Below are 13,000 nucleotides of genomic sequence, written 5' to 3'. Positions count from 1 at the left end.
CATAATCCAAGGCCGTCGACTTCAACCTGTAGTAAACCTTTCCCTTTTTTAAACGGCTCCCAGCCGAGCACACGCGCTGGCCAAAAGCAACATGTGACATCACTCATCCCAGGTAATCAACTGCGTATGCGCAGTGATCCTCCAACGGCCGTCAATAGAATGCCACAGTGGTGTGCCACAGTAGTGCGCACAGGGCAATCAACACAGCCAAGGGGGTCTCCTCACCGGGAGCAACTCCTGGAGGAGACCACCAGTGCTGTACCCATCCCACAGGAGGACTGCATTTCATAGCAGCGATGAAATTGATCATGTAAGGGTCTAACAGGCAGGCAATATAAACTTCGCTCCAATATTAGACAATATATAATCCTATAATCTATTAAACAACCAAAATCATGGAATCTGTTCACCTCTATATGCTATTATGGACAAGGCTCATAAAAGTTAGAAATCGGGACATGCATCGACAGACAACTAAAAATACAGAAACAACCTTACACCAACAATAGCGCATTTGTGAGGTCAGGCGCTGCTGTCGGACAAGAAGGCCAGGCTCGCAGTCTCCGCTCTAATTCATCCCAAAGGTGTTCTGTCGGACAGAGGTCTGGACTCTGTGCAGGCCAGTCAAGTTCCTCCACCCCAAACTTGCTCATCCATGTTTTTATGGACCTTGCTTGGTGCAGTGGTGTGCAGTCATGTTGAAACAGGAAGGGGCCATCCCCAAACTGTTCCCACAAAGTTGGGAGCATGACCTTGTCCAAAACGTCTTGGTATGCTGCTGCCTTAAGAGTTCCCTTCGCTGGGACTAAGGGGCTAAGCCCAACCCCTGAAAAACAAACCCGCAACATAATCCCCCCTCCACCAAACTGTACACTTGGCATAATGCAATCAGGCAAGTACCGTTCTTCTGGCAACTGCCAAACCCAGACATGTCCATCAGATTGCCAGACAGAGAAGTGCGATTCATCACTCCAGAGAACACGTCTCCACTGCTCTAGAGTCCAGTGGCAGCATGGTTTACACCACTGCATCCAACTCTTTGCATTGCACTTGGTGATGTAAAGCTTGGATGCAGCTGCTTGGCCATGGAAACCCATTCCATGAAGCTCTCTACGCACTCTTGTCCTAATCTGAAGGCCACACAAATTTTGGAGGTCCTTTCTCTATTGACTCTGCAGACAGTTGGTGACTTCTGCGCACTGTGTGCTTCAGCATGCGCTGACCCCACTCTGTCATTTTACATGGCCTACCACTTTGATTCAGTTGCTGGTGTTCCCAGTTGCCTCCTTGTTGTTATACCACTAACAGTTGACCGTGGAATATTTGGTAGCAAGGAAATTTCACGGATAATTTTACTGCACAGGTGGCAACCAATCACGGTACCATGCTTGAATTCACTGAGCTCCTGAGAGCAACCCATTTTATCACAAATGTTTGTAGAAGCAGTCTGCATACCTAGGTGCTTGATTTTATACACCTGTGGTCATGGAGGTGATTGGAACACCTGAATCCAATGATTTGGAGGGGTGTCCCAATACTTTTGGCAATATAGTGTATAGCAATACCCCATCACTAGGAGATCCATTCCAACCAGTGGGAGGCCTAACTACAAGAAGGGTTTGTATGTCAGTACTTCATTATTACAAGGTGGATAAACAGCATTAAGACGTTCAATCCAAAATTTCTCTTTCTATAATATATTCTTGTCGCAGTCTCCTCCCCTCAGGTCATTTGGCTCTACTTCCAATACAATGAAAGAGACCAATGTAGTATCAAATTTATGGTATATGTCCAAATGTCTGCTGATTGGGGTCATCGTTTGAATGCTCCACACTTACATGACATTAAATAGACCAGGCCTTCAGTATTAGCACAGAATTTCACAGAAAATTTCACCCCTTTTGGGAAGTATGAAACGTCCCTGGGCAAAACCAGTTACAGAAACTGCAATGGCCGCATCTGTAAATCCAACTCCTATGGTTCTTGAGGGGAGGCTTTTGAGGGTAATTACTGAGTCATTTTTTCATGGAGGGAAGTAGTTCTCCTAAATACTAATTCAGGTTGCTCCCTAATATATTTGATCAATATAGGATCTTCCCAAAGTAAATGCAAGTGTTTCTGTAACTTTGCCCGTAATTGAGAATGTTGGGAAGAGTATCTGGTAATTGACTGTAGTATGAGTGGAAGACTGTTTTGTGCTATGCAATAAAGAGGTTCTAGAGTGCCTCAAGGCTCTATAGGCCTTCTGCAGAAGGAACTTAGAGTACCCTTGCTGCAATAAGCATTGTCATAACCATGCCATTTGTAATTTGAAATCTGTAAGCCAAGTACAATTCCTTCAAAGTTGGATGTATTGGGCATATGGCTTACTCCAGACAAGCGCAGGGGGGATGTGCACTCATTGTTACATATTGTGTTTCCAGCTGTACATTTACGATACAGGGTGCTTGCCAAGCAATTTGAAGACTTTTTAGTCTAAAAATGTGATTGGTGGTCATAATTCAATGTAAATTTCAAATTAACTTGGTTTGTATTCAATGTATTCACAAATAGATTAAAGCGGACTTCCGGCGCTGCCTCTCAAAAATGAAGTCATAAAAATTATTACACATACTGTAGCTGGTGACTTTTAATATTAGGGCACTTATCTGCCCAGGAATCCAGCAGTGTCCTCAACCCAAGATGATTCTTCAATCGGCTGTTGATGCCACCATCTTCACTAAGGGAAACTGGCAGTGAAGCTTTGACTTCACAGCCGGTTTCCTACTGCGCATGCATGAATCGCACTGCACTTGGTGAATGGGCCGCTGTCTTCTGGGATCTGTAAAATGTCCCGGGGGGGGAGTCACGGCAAACTGAGCTGAGAGTGGAACAAACAGGAAGTTGAAAATAAGTGAGCGCTCAATCAACACAGGGAATAGTGACCATGCACCAAAGGCACCATATAAGACCTTCAGGTAAACAGTAATATACTAAAAGGGTGCAGTGCTGGTAAAAATCACAAATATAATGTATATATGCTAAATTCATATATAGATAATCATCAATAAGGTGACATTGTGCAAAAAATAATAAAATTTTGAGCATACCAAAAGGTGACAGTGTGGTTGAAACCACAGACGGACGCATAGACGTCCACAAATTAATGAGCCTTGTATATAAATAGATAAGTAAGGTGACATTGTGCAAGCATATATGCCACTATATTATGTGGCTAATATCGTGAAAGATCTATAACCAATCTAAATGAGTCCAAAAAATGTGAACAAGATCGCTGATGATCTTCAGGCGTCCAATAACCAGAAACGTGAAAAAGGTGAGAAAATAAGGTAAAGACTGCGCACTCACCAGATACGCAATCTTTATGCGTATTTGTATATCATAAAAACGCATCAGACGCCCTCACATAGGTCTGGTCAGATCTGGTCATGTAGCCTCCACTGCTTCATAATCCATACTCCAATAGCATACTCTCTGCAATCATGATGAGCTCCCACAGAGGCTCAAAAAACAGAGGAAGCCGATAGTGTAGTATGTCAAGGATATTTATTCCAAAGTTCAGGCAGATGGGTATAAAAGAGTAATACTGACCAAATCAGGATGGCCGCCGGGACTCCTCGTGGTGCCGGCGGTGTAGCGTCAATCAGCTGTAGCTATACGCTGACGTGTTTCGAGCTATGGCTCGTAGTCATAGGGATTCAGCTTATTATATTCGTGATTTTTACCAGCGCTGCACCCTTTTAGTATATTACTGAGCTGAGAGTGGGAGCGGTACTTGTCAAAACCAGGTACCTGCTCCACCCAAAAAGGTGACAAACGTGGCAGCGGAGGGAGGAGGAGGTAGAAAGCGGAGCTTCTACTTTTGGGTGGAACTCTACTTTAAGAATTTCCTGGGCCTGACAAATTGCAAAGATATTGTCTATGTATCTATACCAGCATAACATCTGGTCATCATGTGCTAAAAGACTCATCAGCAAACATTTCCCCTTCCCACCCCTCCAGATACAAATTCGCATAAGCTGGGGCACAACTTTTGCCCTTGGCCACACCCTGTCCCTAGAGGTAGTGGAAATCTTTATATGTAAACCAGCTGAGTGAAAATTACAAGGATTTCAAAAATTTCTGCAACAGACTTTCACGAACACAGGTGCACGTAAGAGAAATCACCATGGTGGTGGGTACAATGCTTCCAACATTTCTAAAAAAAAAATGTCCTGACCAATTTCAACAATTTAATCCCAATCCTGCATATGGTACTAGAGGTCAGTCTAAGTTTGGGGGTGGGAACACTCAGCTGGTAGGTAATTCACAGAATACACATTTGGGACTTGTGGCTGCACAGGCTCTCCAAATATTAGGCATGCAGTCTTCAGCTCAGAAGTTTCAGCAAATTCCTAACACTCCTAGACTTACCACTGGTCCTACATCCTTGAACATGAATTCACTACCCTCTATGTCCATCTCACAACCTCCTTTAGAACAACCCCCTACACAGCCTCAATTATTCACATGACATGGAACATTAGATCTGTATTTGACAGACATGAATTTGCAACTCCTGGGGCCTATTCCACCTCCAGGGATGTCTCTCTGAGTCAGATTTAAACATCATTAACCTTATTTCATGTCAATTTTTACCTGAGGAACTTGATGTACTTTTGTAGTAGATTTGGTCTAAGCTTTTGTCCTTCTGTTCAACTGGACAGATATGAAACAATCAAATACGTATTTGCAAGAAATCTAACCTATAAGTTTCTGTTTGACAAGATAAAGAGCTGATGGAGAAGATGAAATATATTACAATGGAGGATTTTCAGATCCTGAGGGATTGCATCCTCTTGCTAGAGGAGAATGTGCGCCCAATGCTTAGACAAGAGAATACTGATATTTCTATTCCGAATACAACTATGACAATTTAGATCATTCAAAAACAAATCCCAAAAGTTCCTAGACCTAATGGCTAACACCAAGTTATGAGCATTTGTAATGACAACTATAAGTGATATTAGTACCAGTAATCTAACTCTGGTGCAGAAACAGGCTATTGCTTCCCTAAGGAATCACACTGACCTAGTGATTAAACCATCAGATAGAGGGGGTAACATTGTTTTGATGACTAAAAAAAATGAGAACGTGTTTTGATGGTCCTTAGCAATTCAGATTGGTAACGACCTATTTCAGACAGATTCCTAGCACAATTTAACATCAAATATAAGAAATTGATCAATGCCACCTCTATGGATGCATTCATAGACAGACACCTATGAGTATTTAAACACTCATTTCCCTCGTGGTGCAACATTTTATACTTTAACAAAGAAAATTCAGTATTCCTCCTGGCCACCCAATTGTTTCTGGCACTCATGAAAAATGCCAGTAGATTGTGTGACGAACCCGTCCCTTTGTGATAACATTTTGCCCTTTCTGTTCTGGTTTTATCCCCTTTGTAAAGCTGTATATGTTAGCAGCTGGTATGTAGACAGACATTCTACACTGTTTGCTTAGGGAAATGTGACCTTGTAGTCTTTCACTTCTAATAGAGTTCCCACTGTATTGTTGGGTTGTAGGGTTTTGTTGTGGGTGGGGAAAACCCTACAGTGCCAGGCTATCTGGTGGGACTGAAGGGGGTGGGGATTACTGCCAGGATGTGCTGTATATACTGAGCTTTGTTTAATAAAGAAAGATTCATTTTCACCCTAAACAAAGTTCCAACTCGTGGTTTGGGGAAGGATTGGTTTTGAGCTTTAATACCTGCCTTGACAGAGCGCTGGAAGACTTGCAGGACAAGGGGACCATTGAGTGAGATGCACTGCTCCGCACGAGGAAGCCCAGGCGGAACGGTTCTGCCACAATTGGTTGGCAGCGATGGGATCTTTCCTCATTGCGGAGAAAGTCCAAACCACCAACCGGGACCCCATCTTTTTCACGGAGATGTCTCTGCTGAGCCAGATGGATATACCGGAAGCCAGCTCTCCAAAGCCTGCTTGTCACTCTGGGAGGTATCGCTGGCTCCAAGACCAGAGAGGAACTGTTGGGCGAGATTATGGCCCTGGACCAAGCGGATGCGCACCCCACTTCACCTGATGCACACTCCGCTACGCTTGAAGCAAAATCCGCTTCACAGGAGGAGTTGGAGGAACAGAGCAGCGCATCGGCCCCTGAAACGCCAGGCCCACTTAGCACCGTACGGAGACCCCTATACCATTCAGATTTACGAGGTGGAGTGGTGTTTGGCTCTGTTCGGCAGCGCTCCCACCCCCGAACAGATTTCCAAGGCCCTGAACAATGCCACCCAACTGCGGCTTAGTCACTCCCGGTCATCAACTGAGGACTCGGTCTGGGAGGGGATTACCTCCCGCCTTCTCCAGACTGCAACCAGACTAAAGAAAATTCCCTACGTTGCTTTTAAAACTTTCTCAGAGGCGGACATTGACAGCTTTCTTCAGGACTTTGAACGGTTGTGCACCATCCATGGTGTGGCAACCCAAGAACGGGTCCCCATTTTGAGCAGCAAGCTAACCGGTCGGGCTGCAGACGCATTCAGGACTGTACCCGATAGCTACTGCTTGGATTATGATTATGTTAAGGAACACTTGCTGGCCCGCTACGCTCTCACCCTAGAGGCGTACCGCTTAAAGTTCCGGGCACTCAAGAAGAAACCGCAGGACACCTTCACTGAATAGGGACATCAGTTACAACACGCTGCAACTGGGTCCGAGGGTGTCAGATCACGAAGCTACAGGAACTGTTACAACTGCTGTTACTGGAGCAGTTTTACAATGGATTTCCAGGAGATGTTAGACATAGGGTCCGGGACAAACACCCCCTAACTTTAGCCGACGCTAGTCGCTGGGTAGATGAGTACCTGGACAACAGGAGGCTAACCGAGCCCGCCATTCCCCCTGCACCCCGTCCACAACCAGTGGTGCCCACTCCGGTCACCCGAGAATGCCTCAGACCACCCACACCTTCTGACCCAAAGCGGTCTGGCCCACGCTGTTATGGCTGCAACCAAACAGGGCACATCCGCATTCATTGCCCCCGGAATCCACCAAGGCCCCAGAGAAGCCAACCCCCTCGGGGCACTTCCCACCGACCCACCACTCCCTATGGCTGAGCCTCTGTCTGCTCCCTACAGGACCACCCGAGTGACACTGCCTCTTTATGGAGGAATTTTACCACCGAGGATGAGGACATCGGGGTCTTTCATGAGGCTAACCCTCCCCAGGCTGCCACCCCGGACAATCGCCAACATCACCAACAGGCTGTCCATGTTAACGGCCATCGGGCCCAAGGATTACGGGACACTGCGACCACACCCTAGTCCAACCCCAACTGGTACCAGACTGGGCCACGACCAGGCAGTCTGTGGCCGTGCGGGTAGCGGGAGGCCATGTCTACCGCAAGGGTTCATCTGGACTGGGGGGCCGGGGCCAGGGATGTTGAAATTGGAGTAATGCAGAACTTGCCGTCTGAGGTTCTCCTTGGAAATGATCTGAGAGTCCTGGTCTGCACTTTTTCCCCCGAGACCCCTGCTGAAGCTCATCCAGTCACCACTCGCCACCAAGCTAGAGAGCATGCTGCCGCTCCACCTGCCGAGGTTCCGATAAGAGTCGAATACCCACCCCCTGCTGAGCTTGTCCCTGCCCTGACCTGGGATTCCCCCGCTGATTTCACTAAAGAAACAGCCAGTGACCGGACCTTAGACCCCTATAGACGGAGGGCTGGAAGTGATCCTGGGGGATTGGGAAATGTGAGGTATGAGTGGGACCAGGGCAAGTTGTACAGGGTCCACGGGGGGAGCAGGGGTGGGCGCTGACCAAATACCTCACCGGCAGATGGTAGTACCGAGGAAGTTTCGGCGTGACCACCTCCAGATTGCGCATGATATTCCCCTTGCTGGGCATTTGGGCAAGCGACGGACCCTGCATCGCTTAACCCAGAGTTTCTTCTGGCCAGGAGTATCGGGGGACGTTCGGGACCTTCGGTCGGTCTTTTGAGGTCTGCCAGAAGGTAGGAAAGCAGGGAGACAGGCCCAGGGCCACTCTGAGGCCCCTACCCATAGTCGGAGGACCTTTCAGTCGTATCGCCGTGGACCTAGTGGGGCCCCTGAAATGGCCTACTCCCACAGGCAAGAAGTATATCTTGACCATTGTCGACTTCGCCACCCGGAGGCTGTACCGCTGAGAGATGTGCAGGCAGAAACAGTTGCTCAAGCCCTGCTGCAGATCTTTACTCGGGTAGGATTTCCTTGGGAGATCCTAACCGACCAAGGCACGCAGTTCACGGCCGAGCTTACCCAACAACTTTGGAAGTTGTGTGGGATCAGACCGCTGTACAGCTCTCCCTACCACCCCCAGACCAATGGGCTTTGCGAACGGTTTAACGGTACGCTGAAACAGCTCCTCCGAACGTTCACCATGTCCCATAAGGACTGGGAGCGGCATCTTCCCCACCTCCTGTTCGCCTACCGAGAGGTACCACAGGAGTCCACTGGGTTCTCTCCCTTTGAGCTACTGTACGGCCAGAGGGTTCGGGGACCCCTAGATCTCCTACGCGAACACTGGGAGGGAGCAGTGGCCGAGGAGGGGACCTCGGTGGTGGCCTATGTGCTGGAGCTCAGGGAGAGGCTACAACGGTTGATGACCCTAGTACGGGACAACTTTGAGGCCGCCCAGAGCCGACAGAAACGGTGGTACGACCGGTCTGCCCGATTTCGAACATTTCACTTAGGACAGAAAGTGTTGGCCTTGAAACCAGTCAGGCATGACAAATTACAGGCTGCCTGGCAGGGCCCGTACCAAGTGGTGGAGCAACTCTGTGATACCACATACATTGTAGCTCGCTGTTCGGATGGAAGGATCCGGCGAACCTTCCACGTGAATATGCTGAAACCGTTCATCGAACGACAGGAGGAGAGTGTAGCTGCTATTTGCACTCCGACTACCGATGACTCAGAAACGCTTCTTCTGCCGGGGGACGAACAGTCCCAGCTGAGTGTAGCGGATGTAGGCACACGGCTGCCGCCCAAGGCCCAGGAACAGGCCCGCCAACTGCTCCACGAGCACCGAGGGCTGTTCTCGTCTCTGCCCGGTTACACCACCACAACTGCCCACCGGGTAGACACGCAGTGTCAGGCCCTCTTGAAGCCGGCAGCATACCGAGTACCTGAGTCCATCAGAGAAGGGATGAAAAGAGAGATTAAGGAAATGTTGGATTTAGGTGTGATAGAACCCTCTGACATTCCCTGGGCCTCCCCAGTAGTCCTGGTACCCAAGAAGGACGGAATCGTGCAGTTCTGTGTGGACTACCGCAGGCTCAATGACCGGACCGTGACCGATGCATACCCCATGCCCCAGATAGACGAGCTGCTGGACCGGATGGCCAGAGGTAATTTTCTTACCACTATCGATCTCTGCAAGGGGTACTAGCAGATTCCGCTGGATGCGGACGCGGTACCAAAGTCAGCATTCATCACCCCTTTTGGCTTGTACTAGTCCAGGGTTATGTCGTTTGGGATGAAAAACGCCCTGGCTACCTTTCAGAGAATGGTAGATAAGCTGCTGGATGGGCTGCAGGACTTCTCCTGCGCCTATCTAGACAATATAGCTATCTACAGTGATAGTTGGGAGGATCACCTCCGGGACGTGCTTGATCGTATCGGGCAAGCAGGGCTGACCATCCGACCGGACAAATGCCATGTTGGAGTGTCCGAGGTCCAATATCTAGGACATCGGGTAGGATGTGGGAAGCAAGACCGACACCGGCAAAGGTGGAAGCAGTAGCAAATTGGCCCACTCACTAAACCAAGACCCAGATCCTTGCCTTCCTAGGCACTGTGGGTTACTACCGTAAATTCATCCCCAACTACAGAGCCATTGCAAAATCCCTAACGGATCTGACCCAGAAGAATCTGCCCCGACAGGTTGTGTGGTCCCCAGAGTGTGAAACAGCTTTCCAAAAGCTCAAACATGATCTGATCCATGCTCCCGTTTTGGCTGCTCCTGACCCTTCCAAACGGTTTTGTGTTCACTCTGATGCCTCCACCTTTGGATTGGGCACTGTTTTGAGCCAAATCGGGGACGACGGGAATGACCATCCAGTGGCCTACCTAAGTAGAAAGTAGTTACCCCGGGATGTGGCCTACGCTGCTGTGGAGAAAGAGTGTCTTGCCTTGGTATGGGCCCTCAAGAAATTGCAGCCCTACCTGTACAGGCGCTTCTTCACCGTGCTCACCGATCACAACCCCCTGGTATGGCTAAACCGGGTCTCCGGGGACAATGGTCGTCTGCTGCGGTGGAGCTTGACCCTCCAACCCTATAACTTTTTACAATCCAGTATCGACTGGGGAAGCAAAACGCCAACGCGGAGGGGTTGTCCAGGCAAGCCGAGTTGGAGAAGTAACCCTCTGAACCGACCAGTCCCAAGCGGACCCGTTTGAAGGTCTCGCCGGGTCTGGCGGGTGTTACACAACGGGGGAGCCTTGTGACGCACCGTCCCTTTGTGAAAACACTTTGCCCTTTCTGTTCTGGTTTTATCCCCTTTTTAAAGCTGTATGTGTTAGCAGCTGGTATGTAGACAGACATTCTACACTGTATGTTTAGGGAAATGTGACCTTGTAGTCTTTCACTTCTAATAGAGTTCCCACTGTATTGTTGGGTTGTAGGGTTTTGTTGTGGGTGGGGAAAACCAGGCTGTCTGGTGGGACTGAAGTGGGTGGGGATTACTGCCAGGATGTGCTGTATATACTGAGCTGTGTTTATTAAAGATTCATTTTCACCCTACACGAAGTTCCGGCTTGTGGTTTGGGGAAGGATTGGTTTTGAGCTTTAAAACCTGCCTTGACAGAGCGCTGGAAGACTTGCAGGACAAGGGGACCATTGGGTGAGACACACCACTCCACACGAGGAAGCCCAGGCGGAACAGTTCCGCCACAAATTGACTTCTTCCTAATGCTCCATGTGACAAGCCTACCTTCATATATTAGACACATTGGACTTTATAAGACACATTGAAGGACTAGTTCTGCCCCCATTGGATGTGGAGGCACTATGCTTCAGCATTCCTCATGAGCAGGCTGTCATAGTAGTGGGTACCTTTTTGATGGTGCAAGATCTCACACAATGGGAATTCAATTAACTCTGAAGTTATTGTTGTTCATTCTGACTCATAACTGGTTTACATATAAAGATTCCCACTACCTTCGGTTACAGGGTGTGGCCATGGGCACATGTTGTTCCCCTGCTTATGCAAACCTGTATCTGGGGATTGTTTGCTGACGAATCTTTTAGCACATACAGTATGATGACCAGATGTTATGCTTGTTTAGATACATAGATTATATATTTGCAATTTGGACAGGCCCAGTAGAAGTTCTTGGAGTTCCCCCCAAAGGAGTGTTTCCACCCTGTGAAAGGGTTACTGTATCTATTCTATCAATGAGCAGTCTCCTAGCCTTCCAGGCAAACAATCCTCTTCAGACTCTTTAAAAAGATGATGAGCATGACTGTATGAGCCCTGCTGGTTCAAGCAGCAAGGAATAAAGAAGTTGATACTTAACATGTTATTACGTTCATTGAACATGTGGTCAATACATTCTAAAGGAGTTGCTACTGTAGGAGTGTTGGGCTCAGGACCAAAAAGGTTTCAAGGGTCCAAGATGATGTCCAGCATCCTGGAGTTGAGGTTCTCCTAGCCTTCAGTCATTTCATCTGGGGTGGACCTGTCCTTGTGAAGTTAGACAGCATGGCAACTGTTGTCTACATCCGGAAACAAGGGCACTCAGTCTTTCTCTCCTGAAGGAGGTTTCTCTGATTCTAGATCTGTGGCCTATGTGCCTGGTCAGAAGAATCGTCAGGCAAACTATTTATCAATGAATGGTCCAGACTGCTGCAAATCTTTAAAGAACTAACGGAGCTTGGTACTTCCTTCCAGAGGTAGACCTGTTCACATCCCCAGTCAGCGCCAAGTTGCTGAAGTTCTATTCCAGGGTCCAGCAATTGGGGTAGAGATGCTGATCGCAGAGTGGATCTCCAAGATCGTGTATACCTTTCTGCCGCTCCCCATGCTTCTCAGATTCCTGCTGAGGCTATGGCAGGGGAAGGTGACAGTTCTAGATGTAATCCTAGATTGATCGAAGGGGCCTTGGTACCCTCTGTTCCTGTTAATGAGTATCAAGGATCCACTCCTTCTGCTGGTAAATTCATATCTTCTCCAAAGTACCATTTGCCCAGCACCCGACAGGCTCAAACCCATAGCTTGGGTCTGGAGAGGCAGAGGCTAATAGAGCTTGGGTGTTCTGTAAAGGCTGTGAATACTCCTATAAAAGCAAACAGAAAATTTTGGAGTGTACTCAGGTGTCAGGTCACTTCCAATCTTAAATAAACTAGTGCCACATCCTAGTTCACTAAACTCAAGAATGGGAAAAGGAAATAGGCAAAGGGAGAAAATGGACTTTAAAGGCACAAAATACAAACACATCAGTAAAATCATTTGTACTTTATTATGACAATAAGTCATGACAGAAAAACATTTTTAGTTAAAAATTCCATTGTACAATGTCCCTGCGGACAATGTTACACATCCTGCCATACCGAAGGAACAAGACTAGTGATAAAACATACTGTAACCATCGGGAAGGTCCTATGGGGGGGGAACATTAAGCCGCTAGAAGAATAGCCTAACGTGTTTCGCGACAACAATCGCTTCTCCAGGCTGAATTATAAAATATAAAGACATTTTATATATATATATATATATCAGCTTACATCATAAACGTGTGAATCCATATGAATATATGATAGAACTTACATACAATATTTATGTTTGCCAAGCAACAAAATACCTCCTATTCCCAGAGAGCCGATCTCCACTGCTCACACAAGGCAGGGGGCCATCCAGGAGCCAGACATGGGGACACAATAATGGCCAGCAACCAAAGGCCTCATAGGTCATAAGGTATGCATAACATATGGGCTGCAAATCTACCTTTAGACCAGGC

This window comes from Staurois parvus, unplaced genomic scaffold (assembly GCF_062004578.1).
Source record: "Staurois parvus isolate SC_StPar_1 unplaced genomic scaffold, SC_StPar_1.0 ptg000489l, whole genome shotgun sequence".
Taxonomy (NCBI): domain Eukaryota; kingdom Metazoa; phylum Chordata; class Amphibia; order Anura; family Ranidae; genus Staurois; species Staurois parvus.
Note: the sequence above shows the minus strand (reverse complement) of the source record.